Here is a 17,236-nt window from a genome sequence, read left to right as displayed (position 1 = left end):
TTTATGACCCAATGATAGAAACCAGAATGTGATGAAAATGCGATTATACGGTCCGTTTCTTTCACCTGTTTTTCTGCTTTTCTCCAAGATACAAAGACCCCCTTGGACGAGGAAGTTGACGAGACGCTATACAGACAACAGACAAGCACCAAAGAAGAAGATTTGACAACTTTAAATATGGACACTTGATGAACTTTGCCATGGATCCCCAGTTTCCCTAGTATTTTTAAACTCACGCTAGCCCAACATTTTTTGTAAATCTGATGGCTCAGACAAAGCTATTTGCTCATGCCCAAGGAGCAATACAGCGCAAAGAAGACGACTCTCAACAGATACCGAACACAACTTCAACAACAGATGTACATTTCCCTGACATAGAATATCATTGCATTTTTCGTAAGTGTTCTTTATCTTCATCTCTACAACCCCCAGGTAACGACACACATAGACGATAGGGAATACAGGCACAGATAGCAGCAACCACATACCTCCCCCATTCATGTATCATCAACTAAAATGTGCATCCCCATTTTGTTACAACCACAGCCGAAATGAGCTCGGTAGAGTTTGACAGCCCATCCACAGACCTGTACCACAGGACAAGAAGGAATTCAAATGTATACTTCGCAATACCTCGAAGCTTGATCTACCACACGTACGGCACGATGATACATGACCCTCCAAACATGGACTCATACACACATGCTTCTACTTTCTCACTAGGTCATACCCTCTTCACACCTACTCCACTCTTCTCCCCTACCCAACCATGGAAATCAATTAACCCCTGACTTACATTTTTCTCCTTAAATGTTTTGTGGCAGTTATTGTTGACTGCCAAAGGGTGGACTGTCAAAGTCAGAAAAATGTCTCAATGCACGTTGCCATATTTGCACCGCACACTGGTCCGCGCTGCGCGTGCGTACGCTCTCCCGTGGAGGCGCATACCCGCAATAGCGTACACTCGCAGGCGCGGTATGTGCATTTACGGTAGAGTTTACGTAGTCGTAGCGTGCGACTCATTCGTTACATATTTTCACAATTAATGTAGTTTATAGATCATGGTCCCTTTGATAGATTCTGAAAGTTTGGTTAAAATACAATGTCCCAGAGCTGAGGAATCCCTCTTTATATCGTACGAAGGGTCTAACAGGAATCATACAGCAGTGTTTGGTACCCATCGGAAGAGTATTTAATTAGCAATATTCCGGTGTTGGTTTGGAGCGTATTAATCGCTCGTGCGAATAGTTATGGACATAAGAAGTTTATGTCCATTTCTATTATTTACTCATACTCAGGTATGCGGCGGGAAACCCAGTTTCCCACCCACCTGAGCTGTTGGAAATCGTCACAGCCCACCTGTATGAATCACCCTATGACCTTTTGTTATGATGCAGGGCCGAATTCCTTCGGCCAATGGACAATGGGATTGTAGGACCATGAGATTGCATTGTGTGTGGGGTATAAATAGGCAGGCCGACCACATCCAGCTCTCACTCTCTCATCAACGGTTATCTGCTGATAGCCGGGAGCTGGATATCGAGGCGCAGGCGATCATACCCTTTGTGCGTAAGTTTCTCTCCGTAATCATTGTCTTTCTGTGAGCCAATTTCTCTCTCTCTCTCTCTATCTCTCTCTCTCTTCTTTTCTCTTATATCTCTCATAGTATTATAGTATTGTACTGTATTGCATTTAGGTCAGTGTAGTATTGTCTTTTTGTATTTATTGTTTAGTTCTGTGGTTAGGAAGTCCTTGTTATATTGTAGTGTATCATTTGTACTGTTATCCCCTTTTACAAGTATATTAGATATAATACAGTTAATAGGCTTTGGAACCTAAACCAGTATCTGTGTATTTTCTATAGTGTTAAGTGTTCACTTGAGCGTCGGTGACGCTCAAGCAGCTTTGTAGTTAGTCAGGTTACACAAGGTTGCATTTACACCCTGTACTCACATTAAGGTATTCAGTGTATTTCATTGGTATAAGGTTTTAACATAAAGGTATAGTGTTGTGAGCGTCTGCATCGCTGGTGACCTCCTCGTGGTCTCGAGCGTAAGCTACGCCATAGCGAATCATTCCCCTAGACATAGCCAATAACGTGTCCTGTGATCACTGGGCCGCGAGCGAACGTGACGCTTGAGCGTCTCGCCTACGGCTGAGCGATCGCTACGTCAATAGCGTACCATTACGGTACTTCTTAAGTAAACAGCGTACAGTGTTCTTAGCTTCATAAAGGGTTGTTTATACGACAAGGAATTTAGCATTGTCACCTGGTTGCTGGGTCACTGCAGCGGAGGCTCCAGTTTCTTCCTAAGGTCAGTCACACACACACCGCCCTTCCGGATCACGAGGCCGCTGATGAAGGGGAGCGTGGCCGTAGGGGGTGGACCGTGTGCGCACTGGCGTGGACACTGATTACTGGGCAGCCGCTCCACTAGCCACCAGGTACAGTTAAGGAGCACAGGTCTGGGAGTTTTACTCCTATATTAACCCAATTTTGTACTGCCCGCAGCGCATTGTGATAGGTAATAGGGCCTGATTCAGGTTGGAATGCAATCACAATAAGCGATCCAACTGCAAAAATTGCTAACAGCATACGCATGTGCCTGCATTTTCTGCGGCACCCCGCAGAGAATGCGATCGCCTCTGCCTGTCAATCGGGGCGGGGGGGGGAGAGGGGGGTCAGCAACACTCCATTTCCAAGTCAGGGATGGAGCGGTGCGGGGGCAAGGCTTCAAAATGGGGTCTGCAACGGAGGAGACACAGGGGGCGTGGTCACAGCGGCTGTATGACATCACATTCAGCCGCTGTGATCACAAAAATGGTGGCGGCTTCCTGCGCGCACATACAGTTTGCACCAGCAGGAGGCTACACCATTTTTTATGATCACGCTGAACTGCAGTGCGACTGCAATTACAGCATGGTCAAGAATGGAGGCGTCATGCTGGGTGGCCATGCCCTGTCACTGTGCAGGAGCCAGCACCGCACACACACTAGTCCCCGGGTGCAGCCCCCAACCCCCGGGACACCCGGAGCAACAAAATGTAGATTCAGGCCACCAGGCCACGCCCCTACCTATGAAACCATGCCTCCTTTTTACCATTGCGCTGCTTATCTGCGCGCACTGCATTACAATCTCCTTCGCCACCTCTCTGGGTGTCACCAGTGATAGTGACACCTCTGCCATGCTTGTAGCAGCTGGTCCTAAGATCTACGCCTCAAGCCCTGAGTGTTTGCCCTTGTGACTTGTTGATCATCATAGCGAAGCAGATGCTTACAGAAAACTGCAGGGGCTTAGATTGAAAATAAAAAAATTGATGGGTATAAGGTAGAGAGGAGCGGGTTCGGTTCTCCGAGAACCGAATTCCCGACGAACTCCATGTGGTTTACACTGGTCCGAGGCAGGCTCGGTTGTTCCCGCCTGACTCGGAAAACCTGAACAAGGGAAAATGTCATCATCCCGCTGTCGGATTCTCTCGAGATTCGGATTCCATATAAAGAGCTGCGCGTTGCCGCCATTTTTACTCGTGCATTGAAGAGAGAGCGGAGAGGACGTGGCTATGTTCTCTCAGTGGAAATCTCAATATCAGTGCTCAGTATCAGTGGTTACTTATTGCTGCTCAGTAATACTAGTAGTGTGTCTCTCCTGCTCAGTGTCAGTTCTCAGTAGTATCCTCATCAGTGCTCAGTATCACTGCTCATTGTCTTGTGCTGCATTGTGGTGCTCAGCATACTACAGTACATTACTAATAGTCCAGTGCTGCATCTTGCTGCTCAGTGTCAGTTCTAGTATCCTCATCAGTGCTCACTATCACTGCTCATTACATTGTGGTGTTCTGTATACTACAGTAACATAGTAATATAGTAACATATAGTAACATAGTTTTTGAGGTTGAATAGAGGCAAATTGCCCATCGTGTTCAACCTGTTTTAAGTTGTGATGATTCTACATACTTGCTGAATAATGTTTTATGACTAGTTAGCTACTATAACTCATGTTACCCCCGGATTAACCATGTTGATATTTTAAGTATTATAACCTTGGATAGCTTTTTCATTCAGAAATGTATCCATTCCTTTTTTAAATCCAATTACAGAGTCCGCCATTACCACCTTCCCTGGCAGGGAATTCCACATCCTGATTGCCCTAACAGTGAACATCATAATATCTCACCTGGCAGGTAAGTAGGAGTTGGGCTAGAGCTGTGGAGGATTGCTGCTCGGGCACCCCCTGTCAAGTGAAGGAGATCCAACTGAGGCAGCACAAGGGAACTCTCGAAAGAAGAACAAGGCTAGAGGAAGATCTGAGACAAAGAAATCTGACTTTTACCAGAGCTGACCAGAGGAAAGCACAAACGCAGTCCCCCACTACCACAAATAATGCAGTCGAGTTTCCCACATTTGGGGAAATCACAGGGGTCAGCATACCCAGAGTGCAATGAATGAACCTCACCCTGGGAGAACAATCTTCATGACCATGGTATCTCCTATGCAAAATTAGTATGATTTGGGATAGGGCTGGGGAGGGCCGCTGCTCAGGCACATCTCTGTCAAGTAAAGGAGATTCAACTGAGGCAACACAAGGGAACTCTCATCTGGGGACAACAACTGCAGGGAGAACACATATTTTCAGATGAACATGGGAGGGCAGAAGGCTGCCTAACACTGAAGCACCCCCAAACAACAAACCAAATGCAACTACTAGTGCAAGCATTCCTGGGGGAAGGCCTGCAGCAGATGGATTTGCATATGGTGATGTCATCCAAGCAGTGGGTCAAAGTTGGCTTCAACCCTCGTCTGCATATGAAAATAAAAAAGGGGTGTGCAGGGCATGGCGGCCTTTTGCGGCGCTTGGATGACCCCTAGTTTGCATTAAACACCTCCACCTTCCTTCGGTGTGGGGCTCATGTTGGCTATGCCCCAGCCCCTGAAGCATTCAAGCTGATTTCTTGCAGCAGCTGGGCACTGTAACAGCTCCAGAGCTGCTCTGAAAAGCAAGTAAAAGGGTGTGGGCCCTGCAGCACTACCTGTAGTTTGCATTGTGCGTTGGAAGGCACAAAGTAAGCAGACGGGAGAAGTCAGGATAGTGCACAAGGGCATAGAAGGGAGCGGCTCAAGAAAAGAGAAGTGGAAACAGACAGCAAACTAGGCTGGAGAGAGACCTGAGACAAAGAGATCTGAATTATACGAGTAGCCGACCAGAGGAAACACAAATTATGTAGTCAAGTGTCCCACATTTGGGGAAATCGTAGGAGCAGCACACCCAGAGTGCAATGGGTGAGCCTTGCCCTGGGAGAAGCACCTTCCTGATCATAGTATCTCACCTGGCAGGTAAGTAGGAGTTGGGCTAGAGCTGGGGAGGGTCGCTGCTCGGGCACCCCCCTGTCAAGTGAAGGAAATCCAACTGAGGCAGCACAAGGAAACTCTCAAAAAAAGAACAAGGCTAGAGGAAGATCTGAGACAAAGAAATCTGACTTTTACCAGAGCTGACCAGAGGAAAGCACAAACACAGTCCCCCACTACCACAAATAATGCAGTCGAGTTTCCCACATTTGGGGAAATCACAGGGGTCAGCATACCCAGAATGCAATGAATGAACCTCACCCTGGAAGAACAATCTTCATGACCATGGTATCTCCTATGCAAAATAAGTATGATTTGGGATAGGGCTGGGGATGGCCGCTGCTCAGGCACATCTCTGTCAAGTAAAGGAGATTCAACTGAGGCAGCACAAGAGAACTCTCATCTGGGGACAACAACTGCAGGGAGAACACATATTTTCAGATGAACATGGGAGAGCAGAAGGCTGCCTAATACTGAAGCACCCCAAACAACAAACCAAATGCAACAACTAGTACAAGCATTCCTGGGGGAAGGTCTGCAGAAGACGTATTTGCATACGGTGATGTCATCCAAGCAGTGGGCCAAAGTTGGCTGGAACCCTCATCTGCATATGAAAAGAGAAAAGGGGTATGCAGGGCATGGCGGCCTTTTGCGGCGCTTGGATGACCCTTAGTTCGCATTAAACACCTCCACCCTCCGTCGGTGTGGGGCTCATGTTGGCTATGCCCCAGCCCCTGAAGCATTCAAGCTGATTTCTTGCAGCAGCTGGGCACTGTAACAGCTCCAGAGCTGCTCTGAAAGGCAAGTAAAAGGGTGTGGGCCCTGCAGCACTACCTGTAGTTTGCATTGTGCGTTGGAAGGCACAAAGTAAGCAGACAGGAGAAGTCAGGAGAGTGCACAAGGGCATAGAAGGCAGCGGCTCAAGAAAAGAGAAGTGGAAACAGACAGCAAACTAGGCTGGAGAGAGACCTGAGACAAAGAGATCTGAATTATACGAGAGCCGACCAGGGGAAACGCAAATTATGCAGTCAAGTTTCCCACATTTGGGGAAATCGCAGGAGCAGCACACCCAGAGTGCAATGGGTGAGCCTTGCCCTGGGAGAAGCACCTTCATGATCATAGTATCTCACCTGGCAGTTATGTAGGAGTTGGGCTAGAGCTGGGGAGGGTCGCTGCTCGGGTACCCCCCTGTCAAGTGAAGGAGATCAAACTGAGGCAGCACAATGGAACTCTCGAAAGAAGAACAAGGCTAGAGGAAGATCTGAGACAAAGAAATCTGACTTTTACCAGAGCTGACCAGAGGAAAACACAAACACAGTCCCCCACTACCACAAATAATGCAGTTGAGTTTCCCACATTTGGGGAAATCACAGGGGTCAGCATACCCAGAATGCAATGAATGAACCTCACCCTGGGAGAACAATCTTTATGACCATGGTATCTCCTATGCAAAATAAGTATGATTTGGGATAGGGCTGGGGAGGGCCGCTGCTCAGGCACATCTCTGTCAAGTAAAGGAGATTCAACTGAGGCAGCACAAGGGAACTCTCATCTGGGGACAACAACTGCAGTGAGAACACATATTTTCAGATGAACATGGGAGGGCAGAAGGCTGCCTAATACTGAAGCACCCCCAAACAACAAACCAAATGCAACAACTAGTACAAGCATTCCTGGGGGAAGGTCTGCAGAAGACGGATATGCATATAGTGATGTCATCCAAGCAGTGGGCCAAAGTTGGCTGGAACCCTCATCTGCATATGAAAAGAGAAAAGGGGTATGCAGGGCATGGCGGCCTTTTGCGGCGCTTGGATGACCCTTAGTTCGCATTAAACACCCCCACCCTCCTTCGGTGTGGGGCTCATGTTGGCCATGCCCCAGCCCCTGAAGCATTCAAGCTGATTTCTTGCAGCAGCTTGGCACTGTAACAGCTCCAGAGCTGCTCTGTAAGGCAAGTAAAAGGGTGTGGGCCCTGCAGCACTACCTGTAGTTTGCATTGTGCATTGGAAGGCACAAAGTAAGCAGACAGGAGGAGAAGTCAGGATAGTCCACAAGGGTATAGAAGGGAGGGGCTCAAGAAAAAAGAAGTGGAAACAGACAGCAAACTAGGCTGGAGAGAGACCTGAGACAAAGAGATCTGAATTATATGAGAGCCGACCAGGGGAAACACAAATTATGCAGTCAAGTTTCCCACATTTGGGGAAATCGCAGGGGCAGCACACCCAGGTGAGATACTATAATCAGGAAGGTGCTTCTCCCAGGGCAAGGCTCACCCATTGCACACTGGGTGTGCTGCTCCTACGATTTCCCCAAATGTGGGACACTTGACTGCATAATTTGTGTTTCCTCTGGTCGGCTCTCGTATAATTCAGATCTCTTTGTCTCAGGTCTCTCTCCAGCCTAGTTTGCTCTCTGTTTCCACTTCTTTTTTCTTGAGCCCCTCCCTTCTATACCCTTGTGCACTATCCTGACTTCTCCTCCCGTCTGCTTACTTTGTGCCTTCCAATGCACAATGCAAACTACAGGTAGTGCTGCAGGGCCCACACCCTTTTACTTGCCTTACAGAGCAGCTCTGGAGCTGTTACAGTGCCCAGACTGCTGCAAGAAATCAGCTTGAATGCTTCATGGGATGGGGCATGGCCAACATGAGCCCCACACCAAAGGAGGGTGGGGGTGTTTAATGCGATCTAGGGGTAATCCAAGCACCGCAAAAGGCCGCCATGCCCTGCACGCCCCTTTTCTCTTTTCATATGCAGATGAGGGTTGAAGCCAACTTTGACCCACTGCTTGGATAACATCACCATATGCAAATCCATCTGCTGCAGGCCTTCCCCCAGGAATGCTTGCACTAGTTGTTGCATTTGGTTTGTTGTTTGGGGGTGCTTCAGTATTAGGCAGCCTTCTGCCCTCCCATGTTCATCTGAAAATATGTGTTCTCCCTGCAGTTGTTGTCCCCATATGAGAGTTCCCTTGTGCTGCCTCAGTTGAATCTCCTTTACTTGACAGAGATGTGCCTGAGCAGCGGCCCTCCCCAGCCCTATCCCAAATCATACTTATTTTGCATAGGAGACACCATGGTCATGAAAATTGTTCACCCAGGGTGAGGTTCATTCATTGCATTCTGGGTATGCTGACCCCTGTGATTTACCCAAATGTGGGAAACTCGCCTGCATTATTTGTGGTAGTTGGGGACTGTGTTTGTGTTTTCCGCTGGTCAGCTCTGGTAAAAGTCAGATTTCTTTGTCTCAGATCTTCCTCTAGCCTTGTTCTTCTTTCGAGAGTTCCATTGTGCTGCCTCAGTTGGATCTCCTTCACTTGACAGGGGGGTGCCCGAGCAGCGACCCTCCCCAGCTCTAGCCCAACTCCTACTTACCTGCCAGGTGAGATACTATGATCTTGAAGGTGCTTCTCCCAGGGCAAGGCTCAACCATTGCACTCTGGGTGTGCTGCCCCTGCGATTTCCCCAAATATGGGAAACTTGACTGCATAATTTGTGTTTCCCCTGGTCGGCTCTCGTATAATTCAGATCTCTTTGTCTCAGGTCTCTCTCCAGCCTAGTTTGCTGTCTGTTTCCACTTCTCTTTTCTTGAGCCGCTCCCTTCTATGCCCTTGCGCACTATCCTGACTTCTCCCGTCTGCTTACTTTGTGCCTTCCAACGCACAATGCGAACTACAGGTAGTGCTGCAGGGCCCACACCCTTTTATTTGCCTTACAGAGCAGCTCTGGAGCTGTTACAGTGCCCAGCTGCTGCAAGAAATCAGCTTGAATGCTTCAGGGGCTGGGGCATAGCCAACATGAGCCCCACACCGAAGGAAGGTGGAGGTGTTTAATGCGAACTAGGGGTCATCCAAGCGCCGCAAAAGGCCGCCATGCCCTGCATAACCCTTTTCTCTTTTCATATGCAGATGAGGGTTCCAGCCAACTTTGGCCCACTGCTTGGATGACATCACCGTATGCAAATTCGTCTCCTGCAGACCTTCCCCCAGGAATGCTTGTACTAGTTATTGCATATGGTTTGATATTTGATGGTGCTTCAGTATTAGGCAGCCTTCCGCCCTCCCATGTTCATCTGAAAAAATGTGGTCTCCCTGCAGTTGTTGTCCCCAGACGAGAGTTCCCTTGTGCTTCCTCAGTTGAATCTCCTTAACTTGACGGGGGAGGGGCTTGCCCTAGCAGCCACCCTCCCCAGCCCTATCCCAACTCATACTTATTTTGCATATGAGATCTCTATATCATGAAGATTGTTATCACAGGGTGAAGTTCATCCATTATATTTTAAAATAGGAAGGTTCAAATTACATATTTGAATTGCATCTATGTGCTGGATTCAAATGTCCCCCCCCCTTCCTTTCTCAATTGTGCCCGTCAGCAGCTATTCTAAGGTTGCTGCCAATGGGTGTGACACATTAATTTCTTCTGTGGGGTACACTGGACTCCACAAGGATTCACATTGGGGTGTAGAGTAGGATCTTGATCTGAGGCACCAACCGGCTCAAAGCTTTTGACTGTTCCCAAGATGCTCAGCGCATTCTCCTCTATAACCCCGCTTCCATGAACAGGGAGCTCAGTTTGTAGTTGGTGCCTTCAGTAGCAGGCCACTTAACAGGGGCCTGCCTCAGGCAGCCTATTCTTAGCTATTAATTTTGACAAGAAAATAAGAACTTTTTTTATGAGAATCTACAAGGGCTGCAGCAGGCTAGGTCTAATAGACATCTTTACTGCAGCTTCATCACTCCCAGCGGCGCTGTATACTCCCGTGCCCTGGTTGCTGGGTCACTGCAGCGGAGGCTCCGGTTTCTTCCTAAGGTCAGTCACACACGCACCGCCCTTCCGGATCACGAGGCCGCTGATGAAGGGGAGCGTGGCCGTAGGGGGTGGACCGTGTGCGCACTGGCGTGGACACTGATTACTGGGCAGCCGCTCCACGAGCCACCAGGTACAGTTAAGGAGCACAGGTCTGGGGTTTTTTCTCCCATATTAAACCAATTTTGTACTGCCCGCAGCGCATTGTGATAGGTAATAGGGCCTGATTCAGGTTGGATTGCAATCACAGTAAGCGATCCAACTGCAAAAATTGCTAAGAGCATACGCATGTGCCTGCATTTTCTGCGGCACCCCGCAGAGAATGCGATCGCCTCTGCCTGTCAATCGGGGCAGGGGGGGAGAGGGGGGTCAGCAACACTCCATTTCCAAGTCAGGGATGGAGCGGTGCGGGGGCAAGGCTTCAAAATGGGGTCTGCAACGGAGGAGACACAGGGGGCGTGGTCACAGCGGCTGTATGACATCACATTCAGCCGCTGTGATCACAAAAATGGTGGCGGCTTCCTGCGCGCACATACAGTCTGCACCAGCAGGAGGCTACACCATTTTTTATGATCACGCTGAACTGCAGTGCGACTGCAATTACAGATTGGTCAAGAAGGGAGGCGTCATGCTGGGTGGCCATGTCCTGTCACTGTGCAGGAGCCAGCACCACTCACACACTAGTCCCAGGGTGCAGCCCCCAACCCCCGGGACACCCGGAGCAACAAAATGTAGATTCAGGCCACCAGGCCACGCCCCTACCTATGAAACCATGCCTCCTTTTTACCATTGCGCTGCTTATCTGCGCGCACTGCATTACAATCTCCTTCGCCACCTCTCTGGGTGTCACCAGTGATAGTGACACCTCTGCCATGCTTGTAGCAGCTGGTCCTAAGATCTACGCCTCAAGCCCTGAGTGTTTGCCCTTGTGACTTGTTGATCATCATAGCGAAGCAGATGCTTACAGAAAACTGCAGGGGCTTAGATTGAAAATAAAAAAATATATGGGTATAAGGTAGAGAGGAGCGGGTTCGGTTCTCCGAGAACCGAATTCCCCACGAACTCCACGTGGTTTACACTGGTCCGAGGCAGGCTCGGTTGTTCCCGCCTGACTCGTAAAACCTGAACAAGGGAAAATGTCATCATCCCGCTGTCGGATTCTCGCGAGATTCGGATTTCATATAAAGAGCTGCGCGTTGCCGCCATTTTTACTCGTGCATTGAAGAGGGAGCGGAGAGGACGTGGCTATGTTCTCTCAGTGGAAATCTCAATATCAGTGCTCAGTATCAGTGGTTACTTATTGCTGCTCAGTAATACTAGTAGTGTGTCTCTCCTGCTCAGTGTCAGTTCTCAGTAGTATCCTCATCAGTGCTCAGTATCACTGCTCATTGTCTTGTGCTGCATTGTGGTGCTCAGCATACTACAGTACATTACTAATAGTCCAGTGCTGCATCTTGCTGCTCAGTGTCAGTTCTAGTATCCTCATCAGTGCTCACTATCACTGCTCATTACATTGTGGTGTTCTGTATACTACAGTAACATAGTAATATAGTAACATATAGTAATATAGTTTTTGAGGTTGAAAAGAGGCAAATTGCCCATCGTGTTCAACCTGTTTTAAGTTGTGATGATTCTACATACTTGCTGAATAATGTTTTATGACTAGTTAACTACTACAACTCATGTTACCCCCGGATTAACCATGTTGATATTTTAAGTATTATAACCTTGGATAGCTTTTTCATTCAGAAATGTATCCATTCCTTTTTTAAATCCAATTACAGAGTCCGCCATTACCACCTTCCCTGGCAGGGAATTCCACATCCTGATTGCCCTAACAGTGAAGATCATAGTATCTCACCTGGCAGGTAAGTAGGAGTTGGGCTAGAGCTGTGGAGGATTGCTGCTTGGGCACCCCCTGTCAAGTGAAGGAGATCCAACTGAGGCAGCACAAGGGAACTCTCGAAAGAAGAACAAGGCTAGAGGAAGATCTGAGACAAAGAAATCTGACTTTTACCAGAGCTGACCAGAGGAAAGCACAAACACAGTCCCCCACTACCACAAATAATGCAGTCGAGTTTCCCACATTTGGGGAAATCACAGGGGTCAGCATACCCAGAATGCAATGAATGAACCTCACCCTGGGAGAACAATCTTCATGACCAAGGTATCTCCTATGCAAAATAAGTATGATTTGGGATAGGGCTGGGGAGGGCCGCTGCTCAGGCACATCTCTGTCAAGTAAAGGAGATTCAACTGAGGCAGCACAAGGGAACTCTCATCTGGGGACAACAACTGCAGGGAGAACACATATTTTCAGATGAACATGGGAGGGCAGAAGGCTGCCTAAAACTGAAGCACCCCCAAACAACGAACCAAATGCAACTACTAGTGCAAGCATTCCTGGGGGAAGGCCTGCAGCAGATGGATTTGCATATGGTGATGTCATCCAAGCAGTGGGTCAAAGTTGGCTTCAACCCTCGTCTGCATATGAAAAGAAAAAAGGGGTGTGCAGGGCATGGCGGCCTTTTGCGGCGCTTGGATGACCCCTAGTTCGCATTAAACACCTCCACCCTCCTTCGGTGTGGGGCTCATGTTGGCTATGCCCCAGCCCCTGAAGCATTCAAGCTGATTTCTTGCAGCAGCTGGGCACTGTAACAGCTCCAGAGCTGCTCTGTAAAGCAAGTAAAAGGGTGTGGGCCCTGCAGCACTACCTGTAGTTTGCATTGTGCGTTGGAAGGCACAAAGTAAGCAGATGGGAGAAGTCAGGATAGTGCACAAGGGTATAGAAGGGAGGGGCTCAAGAAAAAAGAAGTGGAAACAGACAGCAAACTAGGCTGGAGAGAGACCTGAGACAAAGAGATCTGAATTATATGAGAGCCGACCAGGGGAAACACAAATTATGCAGTCAAGTTTCCCACATTTGGGGAAATCGCAGGGGCAGCACAGCCAGAGTGCAATGGGTGAGCCTTGCCCTGGGAGAAGCATCTTCATGATCATAGTATCTCACCTGGCAGGTAAGTAGGAGTTGGGCTAGAGCTGGGGAGGGTCGCTGCTCGGGCACCCCCCTGTCAAGTGAAGGAGATCCAACTGAGGCAGCACAAGGGAACTCTCGAAAGAAGAACAAGGCTAGAGGAAGATCTGAGACAAAGAAATCTGACTTTTACCAGAGCTGACCAGAGGAAAGCACAAACACAGTCCCCCACTACCACAAATAATGCAGTTGAGTTTCCCACATTTGGGGAAATCACAGGGGTCAGCATACCCAGAATGCAATGAATGAACCTAACCCTGGGAGAACAATCTTCATGACCATGGTATCTCCTATGCAAAATAAGTATGATTTGGGATAGGGCTGGGGAGGGCCGCTGCTCAGGCACATCTCTGTCAAGTAAAGGAGATTCAACTGAGGCAGCACAAGGGAACTCTCATCTGGGGACAACAACTGCAGGGAGAACACATATTTTCAGATGAACATGGGAGGGCAGAAGGCTGCCTAATACTGAAGCACCCCCAAACAACAAACCAAATGCAACAACTAGTGCAAGCATTCCTGGGGGAAGGCCTGCAGCAGATGGATTTGAATATGGTGATGTCATCCAAGCAGTGGGTCAAAGTTGGCTTCAACCCTCGTCTGCATATGAAAAGAATAAAGGGGTGTGCAGGGGGGACTTCCGGTTCCGGCATGGCGGAGTAAGCAGCAACTCCAGTGTGCTCCTCCGTTGCCATCAGCCTTTACCGCCCAACGCACACCGAAGGATCTTCCAGAATCTCACTAACCGGCATTTGACACCTCCTGCAGAGAGCCCCTGCCAGATCGGACCGCCACCCGTCACCCGCACACGCGGTGAGTAGTTACACGGCGTGCTGAGGTCCGGGCCTACGCGGCGGCCGGTAGTGGTGCCCTGGTAGCTGGAAACACCGCAGCACAAAACTCAGGCTCCCTAATAGTTATCCCACACACCGGACTCTCTCTCTCACGACCAGCTCGTCACCCGTACACGCTGGGCGCGTTAGCACGGAGTACTGCGGCTGACGGAGGCGTTCCGGTGGCTGAGATCTCCGCAGTATACCACACAGGCTGTCTGATACCTCCCGCAGCGGGCTCTCTCCCGTCCAGCTTACCACCCTCACGCGCTGTGAGTGTTAAGGAGCAGACCCACGCGGCGGCTGGCAGTGAAGTCCCGGTGGATGAGAGCACCACAGCACAGGCTCCCTGCATAGTGCTAGGCACTTTAATACTCCGTTTATAACGCTCCCTGATCTCCTGTCCTAATTTCGTTAACGACGGAGAGAAAGAAGGCGACAAGAAAAACCCAATACCCTGCCTAATATAATACAGGACCAGACACCAACGGCAACCCCATCAGGCTACACGATCTACAAGCAGCATCATGGAGAAATTCCTGGGCCCACCAGTTACTGCTAAGATTCATCCCCCAGCACTACCCCCTAGGCAGGACAAAAGGAGGGCAGACCAGACTCCCCCGTCCAGTTCTGACTCTAGCCCAGTAAAACCTGCAGCAAAAAAAGCAAGCAAAGACACCTCTGACGTCTCCCAAATACAGGTACATGACAATGTTGCAACTCCGGGCACCCCCCTAACTTATAAAGATATGGTAACCGCAATACAGGATACGATGGCCCCTCTGCTGAAGAAAGCGGTGGGGGACATTTCTCTACAATTGCAGCAACTCTCAAGCAGAGTTTCTACCACGGAGAATAGCTTAGGAGTTACCATAGATGAAGTTGAACAACTAAAAGCCACGGTAGGGCGTCTGGAGAAAGACAATAGGCTTCTCAGCGACAAAATGGACAATATAGAAAACCGCACGCGTAGGTGCAACTTACGAATAATTGGCCTACCCGAATCTTTTAAAGGTCCCAGTCTGGAGCAATTTGTCAGGAATACTCTTCCTAAAATGCTTAACGTGGAAGGCGTTTGTGCTGACATGGTGATAGAACGTGTGCATAGAATGGGGGACCAGACACGCGCAGGAATTAATAAACCACGTGTGGTCATCTTTAAAACCTTGAACTTTCTTCACAAAGATGCTATATGGAGGGCCTCGCGTAAAGTAGATCTCCGATGGGAGGGCACCCCTTTGAGGATCTTTCAAGATTACTCGGCTGAACTCTCTCGCCTTCGCAAAGCCTTCAATCCTGTTTGTGCCTTTCTAGCCAAAGATAAACGGAAATTTGCTATGCTATACCCAGCTCGTCTCAGAATTTTTCAGGGATCCTCTTTCAAGGACTTTACTAACCCCGATGATGCTGAAGCATATCTCAAAGAAGAAGACGACTCGCTGGCTCAGGATATTACAGATGATCCACCTGGGTGACTCTTTGATTGTTTCTGGCTTAATACCACATTCAGGTTTCAGTTATGCTAAATAATATGGTGATCTCTAGCTAGAGCAAAGCTTAGGAGATACATTCAGAGGTGCCGTATAATATATGGTTTGGTAATCTTTTGGTGAGCTTGGAAAAATATTTCATTAATGTTACTGTATGTTAAAAAAAGTTGCTGATGGCAGCGGAGAAGCCCCCGCCGCCATTTTGTTTTCCTATCATTGTAACCAGCTTCTGTTACAGTTTCACCCGAAGTCGGTTACTATTACTAGTTCTAAATATTTTTGTAATGTTTTATTCATTACACGTGTTTTTGCTGTCTAATATTATTTTTTCCATTTTCTTTAAGTCTGTCTCCCCTGTCATTGTCGTTGTCTTTTTTCCTCATGTGTTTCCCCCTCCCCCCCATTTCCTTTCTATTCCTTCAGAGAGGAGAAATGATGTTACAATCTACATGTGCCAGACGATATACCCTTTTTACTTGATATATGGCTACGATTAAGGTATGTACACTAAATGTAGGAGGCATTAATACACCTGCCAAAAGGAGAAAAATATTGTCTTATCTGAACAAAAAACATATTGACATTGCATGTTTACAAGAGACGCACCTGGTTCTAAATGAAACTAAAAAACTACAGATGCTGAATTGGTCCTTATTAGGAGCAGCATCTTTGAACTCAAAATCTTGTGGTGTAGCGATTTTAGCAAGACGATCCCTCCCAATCGAAGTAATGTCGATGGAGGCTGACCCAGAGGGCAGGTACGTGTTAGTGCAATGTAAATTGGGCAATAAAAGTTATCACATATGCTCCGTTTATGCTCCTAATACTTATAAAAAAATCTTTTTTACAAAACTCATGGCCAGACTCCACTCCTGTGATCTCTCTTCCCTGATATTGTGTGGAGATTTAAATTTAGTATCCTCCCTATATCTTGATAAATCCCACCCTACAAGTAGATCCCGTCCTCTTCCCACGTTAGGTGTGCCGTGGTTAGCCAAAAGGCTAAGCCTGGTAGATGCCTGGAGAGCCCTAAATCCCACAGAAAAAGAGTTTACATGCCTTTCCATGGTGCACAACTCTTGGTCTCGCATAGACTATGTTTTGGTTGCTTCCCTTTTATTTCCTAATATTCGCCAGGCCTCCATTGAACCGACTGTTATCTCGGACCATGGATTGGTCTGGGTTGAGTTGGCTTATACTGTGGAAAAGTCTTCTCCCCCTTTGTGGAAATTCCCTTCGCATTTAGCGAAATCTGATAAATTCAAAAGTAAATGCGAAGAAGTCTGGGAGAATTTTCGACAAGATAACTCAATGCATGAAAGAGAGGATCCCTCTCTTTTCTGGCAAACCGCCAAAGTAGTTCTCAGAGGCGAAGTGATTTCTTATTACTCACATCTTAAGAGAAAGCTTAACCAGTCATTCTTGGATGCCCAAAGCAATCTATCAGCGGCGTATCAGTCTTTTAAAACAAAACCCTCGCTGGAATCCAGGACAGCCTATAACTTAGCCAAAACTACCTTTAATGATATCCTACATTTAAATGGGGAAAAGTATCAGTTTAATGTTAGCTATAAATTTCACCGATACGGAAACAAAACAGGCAAACTCCTTACCTCACTATTGCAGGGAACCAGGAAGCCAATGGTGGTCCATCCTCTAAAAAATCCGGATACCTCTCATACCTCCTCTAATGCCCAGATTGCAGCCATTATGCGTGAATATTACATATCCT

General features: G+C 48.0%; 10 non-coding genes and 1 pseudogene across 10 annotated transcripts; 3 read left to right on the top strand and 8 right to left on the bottom strand.

Moving 5' to 3' along the window:
• Positions 1–4,340: 4,340 nt before the first annotated feature.
• LOC135009423 (U1 spliceosomal RNA) lies at positions 4,341–4,504 on the bottom strand. The gene has a single exon (XR_010208965.1). It is a non-coding gene; the product is annotated as a U1 spliceosomal RNA (small nuclear RNA).
• Positions 4,505–5,175: 671 nt separating this feature from the next.
• On the bottom strand, positions 5,176–5,339 carry LOC135009642 (U1 spliceosomal RNA). The gene has a single exon (XR_010209170.1). It is a non-coding gene; the product is annotated as a U1 spliceosomal RNA (small nuclear RNA).
• A 152-nt stretch (positions 5,340–5,491) lies between these two features.
• On the bottom strand, positions 5,492–5,655 carry LOC135009425 (U1 spliceosomal RNA). Its single transcript, XR_010208967.1, has one exon. It is a non-coding gene; the product is annotated as a U1 spliceosomal RNA (small nuclear RNA).
• Positions 5,656–6,325: 670 nt separating this feature from the next.
• LOC135009687 (U1 spliceosomal RNA) lies at positions 6,326–6,488 on the bottom strand. Its single transcript, XR_010209204.1, has one exon. It is a non-coding gene; the product is annotated as a U1 spliceosomal RNA (small nuclear RNA).
• Positions 6,489–6,640: 152 nt separating this feature from the next.
• Positions 6,641–6,804, bottom strand: LOC135009420 (U1 spliceosomal RNA). Its single transcript, XR_010208963.1, has one exon. It is a non-coding gene; the product is annotated as a U1 spliceosomal RNA (small nuclear RNA).
• Positions 6,805–7,561: 757 nt separating this feature from the next.
• LOC135009722 (U1 spliceosomal RNA) lies at positions 7,562–7,717 on the top strand. The gene has a single exon (XR_010209223.1). It is a non-coding gene; the product is annotated as a U1 spliceosomal RNA (small nuclear RNA).
• Positions 7,718–8,392: 675 nt separating this feature from the next.
• Positions 8,393–8,556, top strand: LOC135009537 (U1 spliceosomal RNA). Its single transcript, XR_010209077.1, has one exon. It is a non-coding gene; the product is annotated as a U1 spliceosomal RNA (small nuclear RNA).
• A 152-nt stretch (positions 8,557–8,708) lies between these two features.
• LOC135009669 (U1 spliceosomal RNA) lies at positions 8,709–8,871 on the top strand. Its single transcript, XR_010209193.1, has one exon. It is a non-coding gene; the product is annotated as a U1 spliceosomal RNA (small nuclear RNA).
• A 3,303-nt stretch (positions 8,872–12,174) lies between these two features.
• Positions 12,175–12,338, bottom strand: LOC135009435 (U1 spliceosomal RNA). Its single transcript, XR_010208977.1, has one exon. It is a non-coding gene; the product is annotated as a U1 spliceosomal RNA (small nuclear RNA).
• Positions 12,339–13,030: 692 nt separating this feature from the next.
• On the bottom strand, positions 13,031–13,172 carry LOC135009654 (U1 spliceosomal RNA; annotated as a pseudogene).
• A 152-nt stretch (positions 13,173–13,324) lies between these two features.
• On the bottom strand, positions 13,325–13,488 carry LOC135009689 (U1 spliceosomal RNA). The gene has a single exon (XR_010209205.1). It is a non-coding gene; the product is annotated as a U1 spliceosomal RNA (small nuclear RNA).
• Positions 13,489–17,236: the final 3,748 nt, after the last annotated feature.

This window comes from Pseudophryne corroboree, unplaced genomic scaffold (genome assembly GCF_028390025.1).
Source record: "Pseudophryne corroboree isolate aPseCor3 unplaced genomic scaffold, aPseCor3.hap2 scaffold_227, whole genome shotgun sequence".
In the NCBI taxonomy this organism is placed as follows: Eukaryota; Metazoa; Chordata; class Amphibia; order Anura; family Myobatrachidae; genus Pseudophryne; species Pseudophryne corroboree.
Note: the sequence above shows the minus strand (reverse complement) of the source record. Positions and strands in the feature narration are given on the sequence as shown.